The sequence below is a fragment of the Periplaneta americana genome, chromosome 8 (assembly GCF_040183065.1).
Source record: "Periplaneta americana isolate PAMFEO1 chromosome 8, P.americana_PAMFEO1_priV1, whole genome shotgun sequence".
NCBI classification, from domain to species: Eukaryota; Metazoa; Arthropoda; class Insecta; order Blattodea; family Blattidae; genus Periplaneta; species Periplaneta americana.
Window position 1 is genome coordinate 142,568,968 of NC_091124.1, and position 22,552 is coordinate 142,591,519.

The window sequence follows — 22,552 nt, forward strand, 5'->3', positions numbered from 1 at the left end:
TTTCTATGTATTTTATTTAAAAAATCAGCATATTTCTTGTAAAACTATTTGTGATGGCCTATTATGTGGAAAACAATGTGTTAGAAACACTTGTGGAAATGTAAATTATTTTACTGCCCTTTCACGAATCTATTTGGAGGAGGTGGAAACAGGTTCGCGATATGAATTCGCTTGAGTTGACATGATTTTACTTGAGATGTGTATTTATTTCACTCTGAGCTTTGATGACATTACTGTAGTTTATATTTTTCAATATGCTACTCTGTAAAAACCATTTATAGAAGCAGAAATTGTTTTAATGCCCTTTTCGTTTCCATTTGGAGGGGGAGATTCAGGTTCGCCACATGAAATCACTTCAGATTACCAGGAGATTTCCTTGATGTTAGTATTCTGTATAAGACGTGTATTGCTTTAAAAAGTGTTTTAATGATAACATTCAAAGTATGAATGTTTAAATGTGCGGATTTGAAGGTTGTAGCATTGTTTCTTAGAATGCAATTATGGCTACACAAAATCTTTCTGTGCGAATGGGATATGCTCGAAATGAGCATTATAAAATAAAAGTATGGCCAACACAATTACTAGAGCCAGGGAAGAAAAATATTATACATCAACTCATTGTACCTCAAAGTAAAGTAATTTCATCCCGTTTACACATTAAGTTAGGGTTAATGAAGAATATTGTTAAAGGGATGACTCATGAAACTGATGCATTTAGTGACTCAAAAATAAAAGAGAAAGTTTTCAACGGACCACAAATTACAGTAATAATGAAGGACAATCACTTCGAATCTTTGTTGGAAGGAAAAGAGAGAGCCGCATTCAAGAGGCTGTATTAAATTTTCTGGGTAACCGTGGAAGTTTATTTTTATTTTATTGGGTTATTTTACGACGCTGTATCAACATCTAGGTTATTTAGCTTCTGAATGAAATGAAGGTGATAATGCCGGTGAAATGAGTCCGAGGTCCAGCAACGAAAGTTACCCAGCATTTACTCGTATTGAGTTGAGGGAAAACCCCGGAAAAACCTCAACCAGGTAACTTGCCCCGACAGGGATTCGAACCCAGGCCACCTGGTTTCACGGCCAGACGCGCTGACCGTTACTCCACAGGTGTGGACACCGTGGAAGTGAGTACAACTAAGAACTAGTACAAAATTTACTGTTGGCGTTTGAAGCTATGGGTTGTAACATATCCCTTAAAATTCACTTCATTTACTCCCATCTTGACTTCTTTCCTGAGAATTGTGACAAATTCAGTGATGAGCATTGTAAGCGCTTTGATGAAGAAATTTTATCTATTTAAAAAAGATACCAAGAACAGTGGAGTACCAATATGCTAGCAGACTATTGTTGGACTTTAGCTCGTGATGTACCTGATGTCCAGTATAAAAGAAAATGCAGAAAAAGAAAGCTGTAATCTTTTGAAGAGTGAGTATTTAACTTTACGGTCGTTACGATATATAAAGCAGTATTTTGAATAGATATAAATTCGAAAAATTTCTTAAAAAACCGTAACCTAAAACTGCTTTTTATTGTCATATTCGTATTCAGAAGGTTAAAATTATGTAGAAAACATGTATCACATGCCCAGTGCAAAAAAAAAAGTTAAAATTGCTTACACAGTGACCAACATTAGTTTTGAAAGTAATTACTAGGAAATAGACATTTATTGCAATGATCGAATGTCGAATTAACCTATTTCTATAGTATTATTGTTTGAAAAAGTTTTGACTCCTACAAATGTTTCTAATCTATGTCTTCTATCAGTAAGTTCATTACCACATGATTGACATAATGTAGTATCAGAAACTGTCGTAGTGTGATAAAAAGCGGTGAAATTTCATCTGTCTACTTTCACTTGTTCAAGAGAAAATGGGGACACATGCAAATAAATGTAATTTTTTAAAAACCAAATACACAGTTGAACACGTGGTAAGAACTATATTTCCTTAACTGCACAGTCGCAACATTGAAGTTCATCTCCTATTATGAAAACGCAGCCAACATAGTATAGAATGAATTTCTCCTGCAGAATTAATAAAACAAGAGGAAGAAGAACTCCAAACCAAAGAGTGAATTTTATAATGATAAAAATCAAGTAACATGAGTGCAATACATAACTGCATCATAAAATGTAAGTTATATCAGTTTCTTTACAAAACTCAAAAATACGGTTTAAATATAAAATACGAAAACGACAATATTTAAATTCCATTGCGGCCGGTTGACTACATTTAAAATCAGGTCGAAAGTTCTCAACACAAGTACCATCAATTTTCTTACCTACAGCTTCTAATCCCTGACGCTAGTTCCAGTTTTTCATTCTCTATGGAATTCGCGTTCATCGCTCAACGCGTTAACAAAGCCCTCTTCAACAATGCAAATGACATATTGGACCGCCATTTTGAGTTTTAATTTCTTTTAAAGCAAGAAAAGATAGCGCTTTATGTGTATTGAGGAGCTCGGTTCGATTCTCATGGGACAATCAGGATGAAGCTCTTTCCACTGAGGTAAGCTTTCTAAGTTATATTAAGATTCCTGCTTGAAAACTACAACAGTAAGTAGGGAATAAAACATTTACGTTTCGTAGCTTCAATGGCTATTCTAGGAATAAATGTGTATATTAGGGGGCTGATAATTAAGACTGCATTGGACAGGCATATTTAAAAACACTAACAAATGCATGACGCAGTTTAAAAATTACTGAGGACAATGAGGTTTTATGGTTATAATGCATTACACTGTTTTATGGCCATCCTTCCTTACTAATAGTAATAAAATAAATCATATAATGCTACACATGTGAAAGTTTCGAAACATGTGAATCGTAAATAGTATTTAAACAGTATTTTAAATTTGGATAATACTGCAAAATGTATACAAACTCACGAAAATACGAATCAATAAAAACATGTAATATCACCAATAAAAATTATTTAATATAATCGTAACAGAAAATAAATAGGTAGTTTCCTAGTACCCGGTACTCGTTAGATAGATCATTTTTGTGTTTACACAGTGGCTCCTTTCTGAAAAGAATTTTAACAGTTTGTTACTAGATGTGATTCTAGTCATTTTATAATATAATTTTGGGCCAGGGAAAATATGCATCTTTTATGATTACACAACAATGGCCGACTTAACAGCTTATGTAACGAGTACCAGGTACTAGGAAACTTCCAATAAATAATAATAATTATTATTAATATCATTAATACAATTAAAGATCTAAAAGATATATAATAATTATCAGTTCCATATCTGGGTTCTCTGCGTATTTATCCATGAAAACAGATTACCGAAATAGGCTAAATGAAGATGCAGAAATGAGGCTACACCTTCCCGCCCTAAAACCAAATAATTATACAAAAAATATGTAGCCTTTTAAAAAGAACATATTCACTCCACCAAACAGAACAATTCAGTTCTATATTTTATATAATTACGTGTGTTATTTATTAAATATTATTAAAATATATTAACATTTGCATCGTAAGCATTACTTTTTTTATTCTTTTAAAGATCTTATGACCGTTCATAGTAGGCCTACTGAGTAAAGCGAAGGTGCACTTCAAACTAAACTGAAAATACAAGTTTTGACAATGTATGTGCATTATTAACATAGTTTCAATCCACTTACACCCACTTCAATAAATTTGTAATAATAATTACTTAGGCCTACAAATGGCTTTTAAGGAACCCGCAGGTTCATTGCTGCCCTTACATAAGCCCGCCATCGGTCCCTTATCCTGTGCAAGATTAATCCACTCTCTATCATCATATCACACCTCCCTCAAATCCATTTTAATATTATATTTCCATCTACGTCTCGAACTCCTCAAAGGTCTTTTTCTCTCCGGTCTCCCAGCTAACACTATATATGTATTTCTGGATTTGTCCATACCTTCTACATGCCCTGCCCATCTCAAACGTCTGAATTTAACGTTCCTAATTATGTCAGGCGCATGCAGTTCTGCGTTGTGTAACTTTCTCCGTTCTCCTGTAACCTCATCCCTTTTAGCCCCAAATATTTTCCTAAGAATCTTATTCTCAAACACCCTTAATCTCTGTTCCTCTCTCAAAGTGAGAGTCCAAGTTTCACAACCATACAGAACAATGTGTAATAATAATAATAATAATAATAATAATAATAATAATAATAATAATAATAATAATAAATTCTAACACTAATTCTAGCAATAAAGGACCTTCGAAACCCTCCCATACCACATATGAAACTTATTTGATTTGCGTTGTGTTAATTTTATTCATGTTCTAATGAAGGTGAGAAATGCATTAATATTACTAATGAATAGCCATTTTTTAGAAAGGAACTAAGTCAAAATTTCCTGCTATTCAGGAGCGCAAAGAAACTTATTTTCAAGAATAGGCTAAATATGAGTGTACCAGTCCCGTACTATAAATATCAACTTGAACTTGAAAGTATTAATCATTTCATCAGTAAAAAAAGTTACAAATTTTGACTTAGTTCCTTTCTAAAAAGTTTTATTCAAATATACAGGTTGAATATATAATGTTGTTGTTGTTTGCTAGTGCTGAATTTCTGACAATAAAATCATTAACTCTCTCTCTCTCTCTCTCTCTCTCTCTCTCTCTCTCCAGTATTTTTCACTCAAGGACGCTAAGTTGATAGTGGCTGGGTAGTGTTGAAGATGATTTTGATCCATTTCCTCACAGGTGGTTTATATTAATTATTGGATAAAGTACACATATTTTATCACCTAGTAACATAGTATCTGGGTGACCTGCCGTAATGTAAGCTTAAATTCTATTTGTTCCACGTAAAATACTAATTTTTACTGAATTTCAATATAATAATAATAATAATAATAATAATAATAATAATAATAATAATAACCCTATTCTTGCGAGGGTTGTGAAGGACGAGTATTTTCCCTGGACCAAAAAATGAAATACAAATTAAGTAACAATTTGTATTTTATTGTGGACCTACTACTGAAGTTGTTCATTTTCATTCTTTAGGTTATCCTAGTAGTTAAGAAAACAAAGTGTCCCGAAATGCCATTTCTGTGTTCATCATTTACCAACATTTGCCCCCTGTGTTTCTTAAAATAATACTTATGTTGCACGTTAATTTTTATTTGTTCTTGTTTACAACTTAAACAATGATGCACAAATTGGTCAACACAAAAAATGACTTCCTAGGTTACACAATGCACGTTATTGAAATTGGTGTGGAGTGATTTATTATGGATAGTATACAAGACTGATTTAGAAACGTGTTAAAGAAATTATTCTTACATCAAATGTATGCTTCATGGACTAAAATTATCGTAGATATAATTAAGTTAAGTTGAATTCACAAACATGTTGAAGAATTTCTTCTTGTGCAAAATCGGATGCAGCCTGGACCAAATGATCATATCTTTATTATGCAATTTACTTTATAAAGTTTGTTCAGGCATGGTTCGGAATAGATACTGAACTACCTACTCATGCACAGGGTACGATTAAATATAAACTTAAGATTAAATAAATTATTAAGGGAAATTAATATAGGGTTTAATAATTAGTTGCTATGTATTAGTCTCATTCATTTGTAGTGTTCGGCGCAAGGGCAGATCTTTCACTACAAACGCAGCATTCTCCAGTCTTTTCTATTTTCTGCCTTCCTCTTTGTCTCCGCATATGATCCATATATCTTAATGTGGTCTATCATCTGATATCTTCTTCTGTCTTGAACTCTTCTCCCGTTTACCATTCCTTCTAGTACATCCTTCAGTAGGCAGTTTCTTCTCAACCAATGACCCAGCCAATTCCTTTTCCTCTTTCTGATCAGTTTCAGTATCATTCTTTCTTCATCCACTCTTTTCAACACAACTTCGTTCCTTATTCTGTCTGTCCATTTCACACGTTGCATTCTTCTCCATATACACATTTAAAATGCTTCTCTTCACTTCGTCGTAATGTCCATGTTTCTACCCCATACAATGCTACTTTCCACATAAAGCACTTCACTAGATTCTTCTTTAGTTCTTTCTCCAGAGGTCCGCAGAAGATACTCCTGTATTAGTCTTATATCCTTGTGAATATTGGTTATAAATTTTTTTCAATTGTGATCCCTTTATATCATAATTGTCGACTCTTGTTTTTGTAATTTCTGCTACTTTAGCCTATTGCTTATATTAATTGTTTATTTTGCCTTCTTCTTTCAGCTTATCTACAGCGCGGTTTTGATCTCCCGACCATGAGCATTTGCTCATACGAGAGACAAATTCTTTAATTTATATATCTGTTTTTTTTTTTTAATATTTGACACGTACATTTTTGTTCGACGATGTAATAGCTCTTTTAATGAATTTTTATGTCTTTTGTATTTAACACCTATTTTTGTAGTTTCCTGATTGCAATAATTGTAATCGTTATTGTAACATGATTGTTTCCCAAATAAATTGAAAAAAATTACAAAAATATAATAATAATAATAATAATAATAATAATAATAATAATAATACTTACAAATGGCTTTTAAGGAACCCGCAGTTTCATTGCCGCCCTCACATAAGCCCGCCATCGGTCCCTATCCTGTGCTAGATTAATCCAGTCTCTATCATCATATCCTACCTCCTTCAAATCCATTTTAATATTATTCTACCATCTACATCTCGGCCCTCCCAAAGGTCTTTTTCCCCTCCAGCCTCCCAACTAACACTCTATATGCATTTCTGAATTCGCCCATACGTGCTACGTGCTCTGCTCATCTCAAATGTCTGGATTTAATGTTCCTAATTATGTCAGGTGAAGAATACAAAGCGTGCAGTTCTGTGTTGTGTAACTTTCTCCATTAACTTCATCCCGCTTAGCCCCAAATATTTTCCTAAGCACCTTATTCTCAAACACCCTTAACCTATGTTCCTCTGTCAAAGTGAGAGTCCAAGTTTCACAACCATAAAGAACAACTGGTAATATAACTGTTTTATAAATTCTAACTTTCAGTTTTTTTGACAGCAGACTGGATGATAAAAGCTTCTCAACCGAATAATAACAGGCATTTCCCATATTTATTCTGTGTTTAATTTCCTCCCGAGTATCATTTATATTTGTTACTGTGGCTCCAAGATATTTGAACTTCTCCACCTCTTCAAAAGATAAATTTCCAGTTTTTATATTTCCATTTCGTATAATATTCTCGTCACGAGACATAATCATATACTTTGTCTTTTCGGGATTTACTTCCAAACCTATCTCTTTACTTGCTTCATGTAAAATTCCCGTGTTTTCCCTAATCGTTTGTGAATTTTCTCCTAATATATTCACGTCATCCGCATAGACAAGCAGCTGATGTAACCCATTCAATTCCAAACCCTCTCTGTTATCCTGGACTTTCCTAATGGGATACTCTAGACTAGAGCAAAGTTAAAAAGTAAAGGTGATAGTGCATCTCCTTGCTTAGCCCACAGTGATTTGGAAACGCATCTGACAGAAACTGACCTATACGAACTCTGCTGTACGTTTCACTGAGACACATTTTAATTAATCGAACTAATTTCTTGGGAATACCAAATTCAATAAGAATATCATATAAAACTTCTCTCTTAGCCGAGTCATATGCCTTTTTGAAATCTATGAATAACTGATGCACTGTACCCTTATACTCCCATTTTTTCTCTATTATCTGCCGAATACAAAATATCTGGTCAATAGTTGATCTATTACGCCTAAAACCACACTGATGATCCCCAATAATTTCATCTACATATGGAGTTAATACTCGATTAAAACTGTAAAATTCATTATTCCACATTTCTGAAATTTTCTAGGAACATCAGGAGCGCATGCAGTTGGAAGGCATCGACGCCAAGAATGACATGCAGCCCATGGAGTGGGAGTCTGCAACTAACCCAGTCGAACATCTGGTTACAACAGAATACCAGACAATGGAATGGGATACCCAATGGAAGTAATGCTAGTGAACTAATCGTTTCGCCAACAAGGTAAGACCTTGCGGCTTTCATCTTCTTTATTAGGTCACATAACTTAATTAGCATGATCTATTACTCCAGCAGTATTTCTGGTCCGCACTGCACTAGCAGGAAACTCAGGGTTTAAGATTATTTACCTACAGAAATATAAGGCTTTTGTTTTGAGAATTATTCTAATTCAATGGTGGGCAAAATAAACGCAACCCACAAGACAGGATTTAAATGGCAACTACATACAGTGGGAGGGGTTGCACTCTACAGTGCAGTGACGGATTTACAGACAGTTGCGCCACTACACTCCTACCTACCATATGTAATTAGAATAGTCCATTCACTTGATATTTAATTAATCATTTTTCAAAGTATTTTCTTCGAAATTGGGATTTATATCTGTGTATGCTATCTTCAGTTGCGCAAGAAGATGAGCATCGCTTAAGGGGAGTCTGTACTGCCTATCCCAGCAATGTAAATTTCATCTAATTTAGGTACACTTGTCTCAGGACTTACATAATATACACAGTTGAAATTTTTAGGGGTTATTCTTCAAGTATTATTGTATGTAACGGGCTAAAATTACGGTCTTTATCTATTATTGCTCTGCTTTACATTGATGGGATGGCAGTACAGACTCCCCTTAAGCGGGATCTGTGGCTGGATTTCATTTTAGAAAACAGCTGTTCGCACTGGTAGGTTGATGAATACATACCGTCATTTCCCACAACTATGGTTCTGGAACACAACTATGGTCCACGATACAACCATTCAAAGATCATTGCAGAAGCAACATAGACCGTTCGTAGATAGCTGCAGTGACTTGAATTCAAACTACAGTACAGCAAGAATATAGACAAACGACGTACTACGTTATGGAGTACAAAATTTGAATGGTTGTATCGTGGACAATAGTTATGTTCCAGGACCACAGTTATGGAAAATGACGGTACTCATTATTTTTTAAGCAAACTGTCTAAGCAGTGGATATGTAGTACTGGACATCTTTTAAAAATTTTAGCCCCCAGTAGACCTTCACATTCTGCTTTCAAGAAGCCATCATTCTGCAAATCCAGTACCTCTAACTGCAATTCTGGGATAACATTTTCAATTTAAACATGAAAAGGAGCGGCAAAAATATTGAAATCTTTCACCATCCTTTGAAAATCACTGAATCTGTGTTCTTTGAACTCGTATAACAGGTGATCTATTTTAAGAATGTACATATTTAAGTTCGCGTCCTGAATACTTGTAACTAATCCTAAACATGAGAAATGAAAGAACCGCCTTTCTTGTAAGTGTGATATCCTCTCGATTCATATGATTCTGCGAAAGACATTGTACCACTAATGGAGCTCCGAAGTACAGCAATCCAGTATAATCCGCCACGTACACGTGCAGTATTTTCATGGAGTGGGGAAGGGGAAGGTAGGGGATAAGTTTGATGCTTCGCTGAGGTCTGACGTCACTGCGACCGCAGGAATGCCCACCATTGTTCTAGTTAAATGATTGCATTTTTATAACGTCTTGAACGGGCAATTTTAACGAAGATAGAACACTATGTTCTTTCGTATAGGTTTTGTGTCTTTTGGGATTTAGGCAAAACCAACTGTTACAGACCGCGTACAAAAGTATTAATCACAGATCTACGAGTATGTACTGTATAGATACGGAAAAAAAAAATTGGAACTCCCTTATTGTTCTAGTTTCGCTTACCACACACTGTGCATGTGCAGTAAACAAGTGCCCCTGTAATATGCTACTTGTGGACAGTCGTGCGAAACTGTTGCCTACTTACTAGTGGACTTCCATCAAGACTCGCTCCATGAAATAATTTCGAGAAGAATAAGTACTCAGTGCGTATGAGAATGCGTAGCGCTTCTGTTTCATTACGATTTTATTGAGACGGGCTGTTCGCTCTTAGTAGCGCCTGTTCGGTCTGCTTAGCTATGTTTTTTCTACGCGAATCATCAGAGGATTGAAAACAAGTAATGGTCTCTTAAACCAAATTATAGTAATTTAGCAATTCCTTCTGATGACAAAACATAGGAACTTCACCAATTTTAATACCTTTCATAGTATGTATTGAAACAATTAGAAACATAATTCGACCTGGTGTGTACAACAATAATGTCAAAGAACACTAACTCCAAAATCACAACTTTACAGGAGAGGCAAAAAACAGTTCAATTGTGTATATTTTCTTATGTTACTGCTTTAATTTAAGAGATATGTTGATAAAATTTAAACCATATATATATATAGGATATAACCTTAAAGACAATACAATACATATTTTCTAGAAATATTTAATATTGACTTAAAAATTAACATATTTTGGAGATAGTGTTCTTTGTTACTGACACGAAGCATTCAATTTAGTAGATAGTGTTAAAAATAAATGCCAAAATATTGAATTCAAACACTCTAGTAAAAAATTATAGATCTATTTGACAATCCAAATTAATAAATTTAACTTATTGTGGAGAGCTGCAATTATCATATTTCTTCTTCTTCATAAAGGAATATTATCTAAACTCAAAACATATCTGCATTATTATAACAGTGCCAGTTAATATTATTTATAAAGCATAAAAGCATAATGTTATCATTATTACATTAATTTATACTATTATCTGAAATAATAATTTTAACAGTGCATTTATAAAATAATAAAAGAGTAAAAGTTATCTTCAATTTACATTGCATTTTAGAACAACAGTGTTTTTAAATAGTTGCTAATGTTACACTACTTTAATTTACCACAGCTGATGAGGAGTTTCGACGAAAAAGTTATTTAACTAATTATCAATTTATTTTTAAAAATAGCAAAGCCTACGAATTCAGTTGATTTAAAAGTCTGTCTGCACGTAATAAAACGAAAATACACACTTAACTCAGACTTTATACCCTAAATGACATTGAATAAAATTATAATCTGAATGATTTGATTTTATTCAGTATTTGTTTTGAATAGTATCAATATCCATACCTCTCATATAAAAATTTAAAATTTCTTCTTGATTTTATAATCACTTATTGCTCTTCATTTTGAGTATCTTCTTCTACGATTTCCTGTTCATTTTTAAACTGTTGTAAAGGAAATGGTAATTTCCTGGTATAATGTTCTGTTTACACAGTTGCAATACATTATTCATTTTCTAATCTTGTATATTTTCAGTGCACCATGATCCTTTGGTTTAAGTTGAAGATTATCCAGCCTAAATCCACGTGTAATCTTCCTCTGTACCTTGAATTTATGGAATTCTTCATCATAATTGTATTTAAAAAAAATACATGTTCACTGTCACTTTTCCGATACTGGAACCACACTATATCCAGCCATCTACAATGTTTCCATTAGTGTCAACTTTCTTGTTCTTTATTAATGTCTTCTGAATTTCTCTTACATCATTACATTACTCTGTTCCACTTCTATTTTTGATACAGCTCTAACTATAGTATACCACTCTGATGGATCAAATATTTCTGTATATTTTGCTGTTTTTTTTCAATGTGCGTGTGGACTGTGTCCATTTGTGAATTTCTTAGTTAAAAATAAAGTTCAATTTGAGATACGTCCAAAACATTCACAGCGTAGAGGAGCATGGTTGATATAAGCACAGTCCTCCACAGGTATCGGACATGAAGCAGAACCTTTTACCATTATGCAGTTTTTTCATTTGAGCAATGAGACATGATGGTACCTCTGCAGCTCCCCTTTCTGCAATTTTCTCGTTCCATAAAAAATTTCCTGCTGTTCTGTTGGCTACATCCATACTTGGTCAAATTATGTACAGGTAATCCACGTTTATAAAACACTCATTCCATTTTAACATCTGGACCATTGCGGACAGGTTCAAATCAAATTTAAAAAAGTAAAGATCATTTACTGATGCTCTAAATTTTGTAATCTTTTTGTTACTTGACGAGCTGCTTCCTTCTTTCAATGTGGGACTGATGAACTTCCTCCGTCTCTATCTTCTTACTTTCATTGATCCTTTCTGGAATTATGAAAAGGTATATTAAAATTATTTTTGAAAATATGACGATAATATGAAAGGTTTTTCTGCTTTAACATTAGCATTCCTGTGTCCCCCCCCCCCCCAACATTTAGGCCCGTCATTGCTCCGGACGCACTGCAACCTTAGACTTATTGTGCTGCCTATGTTTTATAATTTAATACCGATTCATCAGCCCTGTTACCTTGATTAAGGTATACAGTCCAGATATAGAAATCGGTTCAAAATCTGAATTTTTCTTTATACAATTCATACATATTTTTGTAAATTTAAATCACAAGACAGATATTCTCTTGCAGTTCGTTTCTTGTACTCTTGTTGGACAGTACTCTTGAAAATGATGCAGTGTGGTTCACTATACATTCACGAGTATTTTCAGATTTCTTTACTCCGTGTTCATGCTTTCCTCTTCGATCAGTTTTCACTATGTTATTGTCACTTTTTTCAAAATATATTCTATTATTGTGTTGGATATGTCAAAGATGGCGAGAAAAAAAACCCCTGCATATCCATATGTTTTCTTTATTTTTCACCAGGCAAGAACTGGTGTTTCGCCTTCTAGATTCATCCTTTTTGGATTTGGATTTCCTTCACTTCTGTAAGGCCCATAAAAAAATTGCCGCTTCAAATTGTTATTCTCAATATTCCAATATTGTTTATGAATTTCATGTTTGTCTTTAGCACTAAATGAGAGGTTGCATTTAAGAAGACATTTTGTACAATCTTTGTCTAGAACTTTTTTTACCAGCAATTTCTTTCCACTATTTAAGGACTTGTGGGCTTTCCTGTTATCCAGCGTTGGACATGGACTACTAACAGCTATGCTCTTATTAGCTTCATCACTCATTCCTTGCGAAATTTTATATGTCGCTAAAGCCAACTTCACCATTAACCTGCCCCTAATATTCGATCTGAGTATTTCTTAGCTCTAATAAAAAAGTATCAAATTATCAGAGAAATCCTGTGCTGCGTCTCTTACAAACTGTAAACTTCTTACAAACTGGATTGATTTAAGAATTCTTGTTCTATTAATTAAAAAATTATAAATTCTCTAACAATGAACAATATGGTGACTGTATTACATTCTTCGTTGTATGTTCTGAGGCAGTGTCAACAATAAAATCTTAGAAATGTTAAATAATTTAGTGACAAAGAACACTATCTCGACTTAGTGTTCTTCTAGTCTATATTTTGTTACTGTCAAAGAAAACTAAGTCTAGATAGTGTTGTTTGACACTCAGCATCTGTCTAAATTAACACAACACTATCTCAAAAAAAAAAAAAATAAATAAAACTATTATTTGTAGAGACATATTACTTTCACACTATATAAAGGCTACTTTGTACAATATGATACTATAAATAACTCAAAAAGTCGATTTTTGGACTTAGTGTCCTTTGACACTAAGCCGTCGAAATACAGAAAGACGGGAGTAAGCTTATTCCAATATTCATGTTAAACAGTGTGATGTACACAAATTTACAATATGAATAACACTGGGCAATTCTGTAAAGCATAGCCCAGAGATGTCAAAGCAAGCGCATTTTTCTGACCTTGATGTCGTATGTGGACAGCAAGCGCTAAGTATGGAAAGAGGAAGGGTTGTGTATATGAATAAGCAACCTGTTGGATTAAGAAAACAGTGGTGCACAAACTTCGAACGGAACGTGAAATTTTATGTCGTTATTTTTATATGGCTTCTTTCTGTTTAATGTTATCTATATTGTCTGTAAAACAGAAGTACTAACACTGATTTCTTAATATTGTACTTGTGTCTTAAATCTTAATAACATAGTAGAGAGTTAAGAAGGAATATTCATTTAAATTGCATAGTAGTATAATATCATACTGTATTAAGTGGATGAAACACATCATTCATAAAGAAAGTGATATTCCAAACAAAGAGACTGAGTATGACATGATAAGTTGGAATTTACATTGATAGTATCTTTAGCCTTACAAAAAGTAATCAATAAACTAATCAGCTTCAATTTATATTGTGATGAGTAGTCAGACCAAATGAAAAAAATACTGAAGCTCCACTGGCAGTACCTCAGTCTGGTAAGATGCTGATTTTACTGCATCTACAAAGTCTGCAAAATCATATACTTTATATCCACGTCTTTTCACTGACTGTTCTACTTTGTGATGAAAGGATCAGAAGCCATTAAAGAATGGCCTGGTTCAAAATAACTTATCAAAATTTCATTAGTACTTACTTCATTTGAATTAACAATGTAAATCAAAAATGAAAAGAATGTCCAATTTTTGTTGTGGACCGTGCAGTTGTCCAACCATAGAGTAATTTTGAACAATCTCTCTTGTACTTGAAAAAATTGTAGAAAGTGCTTACTATTTCTTCTTTGCTCCTTTTAAAGAGAGCCTTGTGCCGGACAGCTGCAAACGGCTTGCACATTTTTTGTTTTGTTCCCCACCCCCAACAGGAACGAAGCTCTCATGTAGACAGTCAAACACTTGTGAATATAGCTACCTTAAATGTGTCTAGTCTTGGCAACAAGATAACTCTATGAAGATCTGCATAATAAATTATTTTGTTAATCTCTTCAATTTTTTCAGCATCTTCTCTATATTTGGCCCGAGATTTTGATGCTCTCTCAATATGTTTTCCACATTTTACAAGTTTAAAAATTAGTGTCCAAATTTTCCTTTGTGTGGCATTGAAGATTTCACAGTTTATCAAAAGATATGTCCATTTCACTGGCTACCGTTCTGTACTTTTCATATGAACATTTTTAATTAACATTCTGAGTAAAAAAATCATGGTGCATGGCAGTCAGCGTTATATCACTTGGTAAATAAAGACGATTAGATGCATGTTCCCTCCGGTAATGTACTAATGTGATATGGTAGGATTAAATGAATTTATGTGTCTACGAATAATTTCATTGTCCATTTCGTTGTCTCTAAAACATATGTGCATATGAACTATCAGTTCAATAGTGATAAAAATATAAATTATTTTACTTACATGGTGATTATAATGGTGTTTCTAAAATAAGGTTGAGTAGAATCAATATTCTGTGTTTTGGCTACATAACAACAAACAGGAAAATGAAAATTGACATGTTTTCAATAATAAGCTAGAAAAATTAATTGGAACACACCTTGCATATTAATTTTCATGATCAACAATGAATTAATTATAAGAACTATGTTTAAACTATGAGAAATGAGTATTCGGGTAGTGGCGATTACATGCTGAAGGATTTGTTACTAATGCAGTTACGTCTAATTTGACTAGAATGGCAAATAGGAAATACTAAGCGAAAAGAACGTATGCCTGAGAAACGGCCTTTTTGCTTAGAAAAATGAACTTCCGCCAAATTCGCTTAGGAATTCATATTAATTTTGAGATACGGCTTTCATTAAATCACATCTTAAAGGCACAATTTATTGAGAAACGGCCATTTCCTTTAGGAAATAGATATATTAGCATCTGAACTATCCAATTATTTCAAAAACTGATTTTCAGAAAATCATTGAGATACGCCCTTTTGGCTTGGGAGGGCAGAATATGCAAGCTTAATAATGAACTGATGGCGTGGTGTTTTCTTTGGGATATGAGATTGAAATTGAAGTAAAAATATGTATACTTATTACTAATTTCGGAAGTTTCCTAGTACCCGGTTCTCGTTGCATAAGCCATTAAGTCAGCCATTGTTGTATAGTCATAAAAAGATGTATATTTTCCCTGGACCAAAAATATTTTACAAACTGACTAAAATCACATCTAGTAACAAATTATTAAAATTCTTTTCAGGAGAAACATTAAAAAAAATTAGGCGTTACATAAACCCTGATATGAATCCGAAAATTAACCTACAACAAAACTGTTTTATGTGGAAAATGAAGATACTATGTGCTACGTTAGACTTTAATCTCTGAGTATTATGATAATAATAAATCTCTTTTATTAGACCCTTTTCTACTCGTAATATGACGGTCTTTCCTCAGTAATTGGGAGATCATTTTAGGTGAATTAAAGGCGAAGCTTTCATTTTATTAGAGTGTAATTATTTTATTTTTTCAGAAAGTAAAAGAATTTAATTTGTGACGGTTTTCCACATAAAATTAAAATTATGGGAAAATAAAAAAATGGTGATTTTTGAGTTGTGACTATTTTATTCCAAGGCAACGATTTGTCACCAACAGATGTTTATAACGGTCATTATGAAAATTGTTTATAATTTACATTATCGTTATTTTAAATGTTATGTATTATTATTATTATTATTATTATTATTATTATTATTATTATGTTACAGTATTATTTATTTTTATTATGTAGCACTTATGGCTGAATCCAGAAATGCATATAGTGTGTTAGTTGGTAAACCGGAAGGAATAAGACCTTTGGGGAGGCCGAGACGTAGATGGGATGAATTTGAGGGAGGTGGGATATGATGGTAGAGACTGGATTAATCTTGCTCAGGATAGGGATCGATGGTGGGCTTATGCGAAGGCGGCAATGAACCTCCGGGTTCTTTAAAAGCTATAAGTAAGTAAGGTATTTGTTTATTAATATTGTACTGTTTTAATAGAACATATTCTTGAATATCCTTATAAAATCTTTGAATCGTAATTTTTTCACATTTATCCAATTTTTAACAAATTTCAACTTTTGTTTAATTTTGTATAATAAAAAATACTTGTGTTATTATTACACTTACATAAAAAGTTTAAACTAAAGATATGAACTGTCAAATGCACATAACGTTAAACGAACGTTTCACAATAAAGTCAGAACTCTAACTAACGAACAGGTGAATACCACTCTTAAGATTAATTTAAAATCGGCAATGCACAATATTTAACATCTGCACTGTAAAACTGACAAAACAAGCTTTTCAATATGTTTCACAAGAAGTTAGATTTCATATTGTGTTGGCTTTATTTTATTAGGCTGTAGGTCTCTTTGTAATAAAGATAGCATGATTATAATTCGTACGTGCCGCGGCATCAAACACAGGGATTATATTGAACAAGGGTTAGGAGGGCTATGTCTTATGTCGATGTAGATTTTGTTACTCTGGCAGTGAAAAATTAGACAAATGAAAACGATTATGGATACAAATAATACTCAAATCTAAATATGCCATTTTTTAAGTTCAAAGGGGGGGGGTAAATCCCGTAACCCCCTCTTACGTACGGCCGTGTTAGGACCTGATGATGCCCGACATAAGTGAAGACGTTAGTTCAAATGATATAAAATTGTATTAAACAGGAGTTATTCACGGAAATAAAAACTTGTAAGAAAGATTATTTAAGTTATCAGAACCACAATGCCATCAAACTATGACTCATTCATTCATTCATTGTTCTGTCCAAGGGCAGATCTTTCACTGCAAACCCAGCTTTCTCCAATCGTTCCTATTTTCTGCCTTACTCTTAGTCTCCACATATGATCCACATATCTTAATGTCGTCTATCATCTGATATCTTCTTCTGCCCCGAACTCTTCTCCCGTTCACTATTCCTTCCAGTACATCCTTTAGCAGACAGTTTGTTCTCAGCCAGTGACCCAACCAATTCCTTTTTTTCTTCCTGATCAGTTTCAGTATCATTCTTTCTTCACTCACTCTTTCCAATATAACTTCATTTCTTATACTGTTTGTCCATTTCACACGCTCCATTCTTCTCCATATCCACATTTGAAATGGTTCTATTCACTTCTCTTCACTTCGTCGTAATGTCCATGTTTCTGCCTCGTACAATGCCATCTCCATGTAAAGCACTTCACTAGTCTGTTCCTTAGTTATTTTTCCAGGGATCCGCAGAAGATGCTCCTTTTTCTATTAAAAGCTTCATGAGCCATTATTATCCTTCTTTTGACCTCATGGCAGCAGTTCATGTTACTACTTATAGTAGCCTACACTCCAAGTATTTGAACCTGTTCACTTACTGTACTGTCTCATTTAGAATTTGAAAGTTTACCTTTTTTATTTTTCTTCATCGGTATTCTAAATTTTGTGCTTTGTTGTTATTATTATTGTTATTATTATTATTATTATTATTATTATTATTATTATTATTATTATGTTGGTATTATTTATTAATACTGTACTATTCTACTAGAACATATTCATGAATATCTTTATAAAATCTCTGTAACGTGATTTTTTCATAGTCAATTGTTAACAAATTTTAACTTCTGTTTAATTTTGTATAATAAAAATACTTGTGTCATTATTATACTTACATAAGAAGTTTATACTGTATTAAAGATATGAACTGTCAAATGCACAAAATGTTAAACGAACTTTTCATAATAACTAAGGAACGGATGAATACCGCTCTGAAAATGATTTTAAAATCGACAATGCACAATATTTAACGTCTGCACTGCAGAACTGTCAAAACAAACTTTTCAGTATGTTCAACGAGTTAAATTTCATATTGTGTCAGATTCATTTTATTACAAGGTCGGTACTAGGCGGTATAATAAATATAGCATTGTTATAATTCGAATGTGGCGAAGCATCAAGCACAGGGATTATATTGAAGGAGGGGTAGGAGGACTATACCTTATGTCGATGTAGTTTTTGTTACTCTGACGTGAAAAATTAGAAAGAATACGATTATGGATTAAAAATACTCAGATCTAAATATGTCTTTTTTTAGTTTAAAGGGGGTTCGAACCCCCTCCACTCTTTGCGTACGTCTCTGTTAGGACCTAATAATAATCACATCAGTGAAAACGTTAGTTCAAATATAAATTTGTATTAAACATAAGTTATGAAGGAAATAAAAACTTGTAAGTAAAATTATTTAAGCTATCGGAACCACAAAGTTAATCAAGCTTTGATTAAAGAGTGTTTATTGGCGTAATGGAAGCGAGAGAATTACAGGATGGTGACTGGGAAGGTAAATTGAATGTAGGAAGAAAATTTCAATTGTAGTATAACAATCAGGCACAGGGAGCTGATATATCTGTATATATAATTTGAACTGGTAATGGAAATTACGGGAAAACGGCTGAACGGATTTTAATAAATGACCCCTCATTTTGAAGCTTGGAACCCAAAGTTTTTCAGAAAAATAGTAGTTTTCAGTGAAATTTCAATTTTCCTACATCATTTTCCTATTTTCCAAAATCCGTCTTTCGTCAGTTTTGAGAACTAATTAATTGCATATCAGAATAAAACAAAACACACACTACAACAAACAATAGACTATTACACGGAGGCCATGACCTACAGGATTGCTGACATAGAGTTCAGATGGCTCAGATTATTTCACATCATAATTCAATATGTCTATCTTCATTTGTGTAATTTTTTGATAACCTATAAAAAAATAATTTACAGGTCTGATTCTCTGGTCTGTAGTTTTCTGAGTACAGCTATGTATTGGATATTAAGAACTACAAAACTTAAGAATGTTTTATGACATTATTACCATTAAAATGAAATATTATTATAGTTAATGCAACACATAATGATATACCTGTACTGATAATATGAAAGTGAATCCTTTTGGGGCTTTAAGTAAGTAGACGCAGGGAGAATATTTTATATTAGATCTTCATTTTTATAATTTAAAGAGTAACGGCTATATATGTTACTGAAAACTATAAAACTTATGTAAGGTAACTATATTGTTATTAAAAATGAAATACTTTTATAGTTATTAATCAAGTAGTGTGGGTTTTTTCATATACAGTATTCAATGGCTGTGTGGTATAGATATGTATAATTATGATTCTGATTCTCTAATTTTCCTTGGTAGTAACTGAGTCATGCTTCCTATTTTAGCTGCATCTTTAAACTGCATAAAAATTAATTTAATATTTCTTTGGTTTAATAGATTAGATTTGTGATCGCTGCCAAGCATATTTTGTTGTAGGGAAAATAGAATGCCATTTCACTTCTTGCTACCGTGATGAGTAAGTTTATATCCCGCAACCAGCAACGACTGAAACACTGACACTGCTAACGATTTACGATGGACAATTTTATTTAGGGCGAATATAAGATTCTACAACTCTGACAAATCATTCGCCTCATTTTCCGCATCTCAGCAATAGATTCCTCACAACAGCCTATATTACAGAAAATATACGGGATAACATTCATTGTTACACAAATTAATCCAGCAGTATTTGGTAGATCAGTATTGTCTGGAGGAAGCGCAAAAATTACAATTCCTAAGAAAAGACCAAAAGGTATTACTTACTGCTAAAATAAGAGGCCTACAAGATTTTATATTCTCTTGATCACCTCAGCAAGATATCTTAGTGGGAAAAAGTGATTCTGCCCTCTACATTTCAGGGTAGTTCACGAAACATGCAGCAGCTATACCAAGATGCTAAGTCTTTTGTTCAAAGCATGACAAACCTTACATTTTCTTAAGTTTCACCTACAATCCGCAATGACCTGAAACAGCTACTTCATTACTCCCACATGAAAAACTCGCTGATCGTCCTGACATTGCAACAACAACTTATTCACTTCCACAATTAAATGCATACAACTATTGACATTAATTTGCCATAAATGTTATAGAAAGCATTCTATTGGAGGTATAGCCAGTCGTACGTTAATATATTCTTTCTTAATGCATTTTTCAGAGTATGATACAATAAAATTCATCGAAGCTGGGAAATGTCATTTTGAAGTTAATTAAAATAAACTGATTCCTCCTTGTGCAACTAGTTAAACAATACATGAAAAGTTCCTTGTAATAAAGGACTGTTGACTATTGGATGTACTCAATGTCTTCATCTTTACTTTGCTTATCAATAACTGCATTTCGAAGTACACTAGTATTGCACAGTGATTAGCATCTATGGTGACTGTCCATCTCAAATCCTTCCGTCCATCTTTCATCCGCTCGTGTGGCCTCAGAATGGTGCGGCCGCCGCGCGACTGCCGTTCCACAGACATTCCGTTCATGTGAACCGGGCCTAAAGTGGTGCCCTTCTTTGTCTCACTAATAAGTTGATGTAAAGCAGTGCCCATTCATTTCAGAACATGGTTCACCCATTCCTCTTTCTCAATGGGGTGACTGTCTCCAGATACATTTAGCCCGACCAGTTCTTTGAACGTTTTGGAATCCCCATCACTGAGTATTGTTGTATATCTAAATCCATGGCCAACAGATCTTGTCCACAAGCGTACAGCAGCTTCTCGTTCCATGGCAGGAGAGGAACCAATATAGTTTATGATACAATCTGGTTTATGGCCTTCAAACCAAAAGTGAAATTCTGCACTGTTCTCATGAAGCTTTTCTTTGCTACTGAACATCTTTGGCTGTTTTCGAAAAAACAACAAAATCTGTCACATATCCTGTGACTACATCAGTCACACAACCGACACCAAAATTTGAGGTATGGCCTCGTTTGTTCCAAGTACCATCGAAACTGACCATAATATTATGTAGCTTGTGGGTATCAAGCACTTCTTGTCTAGGATAAGCTAGAACATCTGTACTAGTGTGTGTAGCAGTAACACATATTTTACTTAGATGATCATTGTATGCAGTTTCAGACAATGGGTTCATATCCATGACCATTGCGAAACTTTCTTGTACCATGTAACTTTTTCCAATTTCGGAAAATGCTCGTACAATCCTGCGTTTGACATCAAAAGCAAAGCTTGAAGTATCATCACACTTTACTCTACTTGATGAAGTAACATTTCCTCCAAAGCCACAATCTTCGCATATAAAACCAGTGTGTGACTATAACCACGAGAAGAACTTATTTCAAGATTTGCTCTGCCTCCACACTTACATCCCAGCCTCCCAACTAATTCAAATAGTTTATTTTTAGATAAAAATAAATAATTGGGACCCTCAATATCATTAAGCCTACCATTACTGTTTCCACATTTTGAAAAATATTAAAAACTAGTCATACCTGTGCGCTTCACTGCAATTGTTAGAAATAAATATGAAGTAATTACATCATTAAAATAGGACATTTGGTCCAGGGAACATCCGTGTTTGATAGGAGGATAAATTGTTTAATATGTTACTTAATTGAAATTGTATTTAAATAATTAAAATACGATCATTTTGGTCCAGAGAGCAGTCATTTCCTGCAAGGATAATTCTTTTAACACGCGCTTAAATATATAACACTGTAAGTTGCCCATTTATCAATCTTCTGTAATAAAGTGTTAAAAGTAGTGTACACAAGACTCAAGATGGACTGTAATATTCCATCTGACGTAGTATTATCGTAATTCATAAAATAATGCTTATTACATTAGCTTTCATCAATATTTTTCATAGCAATGCAGTCCTGGCCTTATAAATGAGAAGAGAAGTGTAGACGTATAATTACTGTGTAACTAAAGCCTCAACCATGTTGGCTTTCTGAAAAATCTGGTGGAAAAACTATAACCACACAAACTTTGGCAAACATTGACCATTCTGTTTCATGTGCTCTGGAAATATAACGTAACAATATGAAATATGGCCCATTTTGTTCTGTTCAAATAATGGTTGGCATATCCCATTTTGATTAATTCATTAATAATAATATATCCCATTTTGATCTATGTACTGATTTTCTCCATGCATTTTATACGTCTAAAATAAACCATT

The 22,552-nt window shown here is 33.4% G+C and overlaps 1 protein-coding gene across 1 annotated transcript in view; it reads left to right on the forward strand.

The window, feature by feature from the left end:
* Nucleotides 1-22,552, forward strand: part of LOC138705117 (CD2 antigen cytoplasmic tail-binding protein 2 homolog) — a 204,877-nt gene that overhangs the window by 133,571 nt on the left and 48,754 nt on the right. Inside the window, exon 11 of the transcript XR_011333622.1 lies at nt 7,805-7,978. The gene's annotated coding sequence lies outside the window, so the exon portion shown is untranslated. The remainder of the gene's footprint in view (nt 1-7,804; nt 7,979-22,552) is intronic.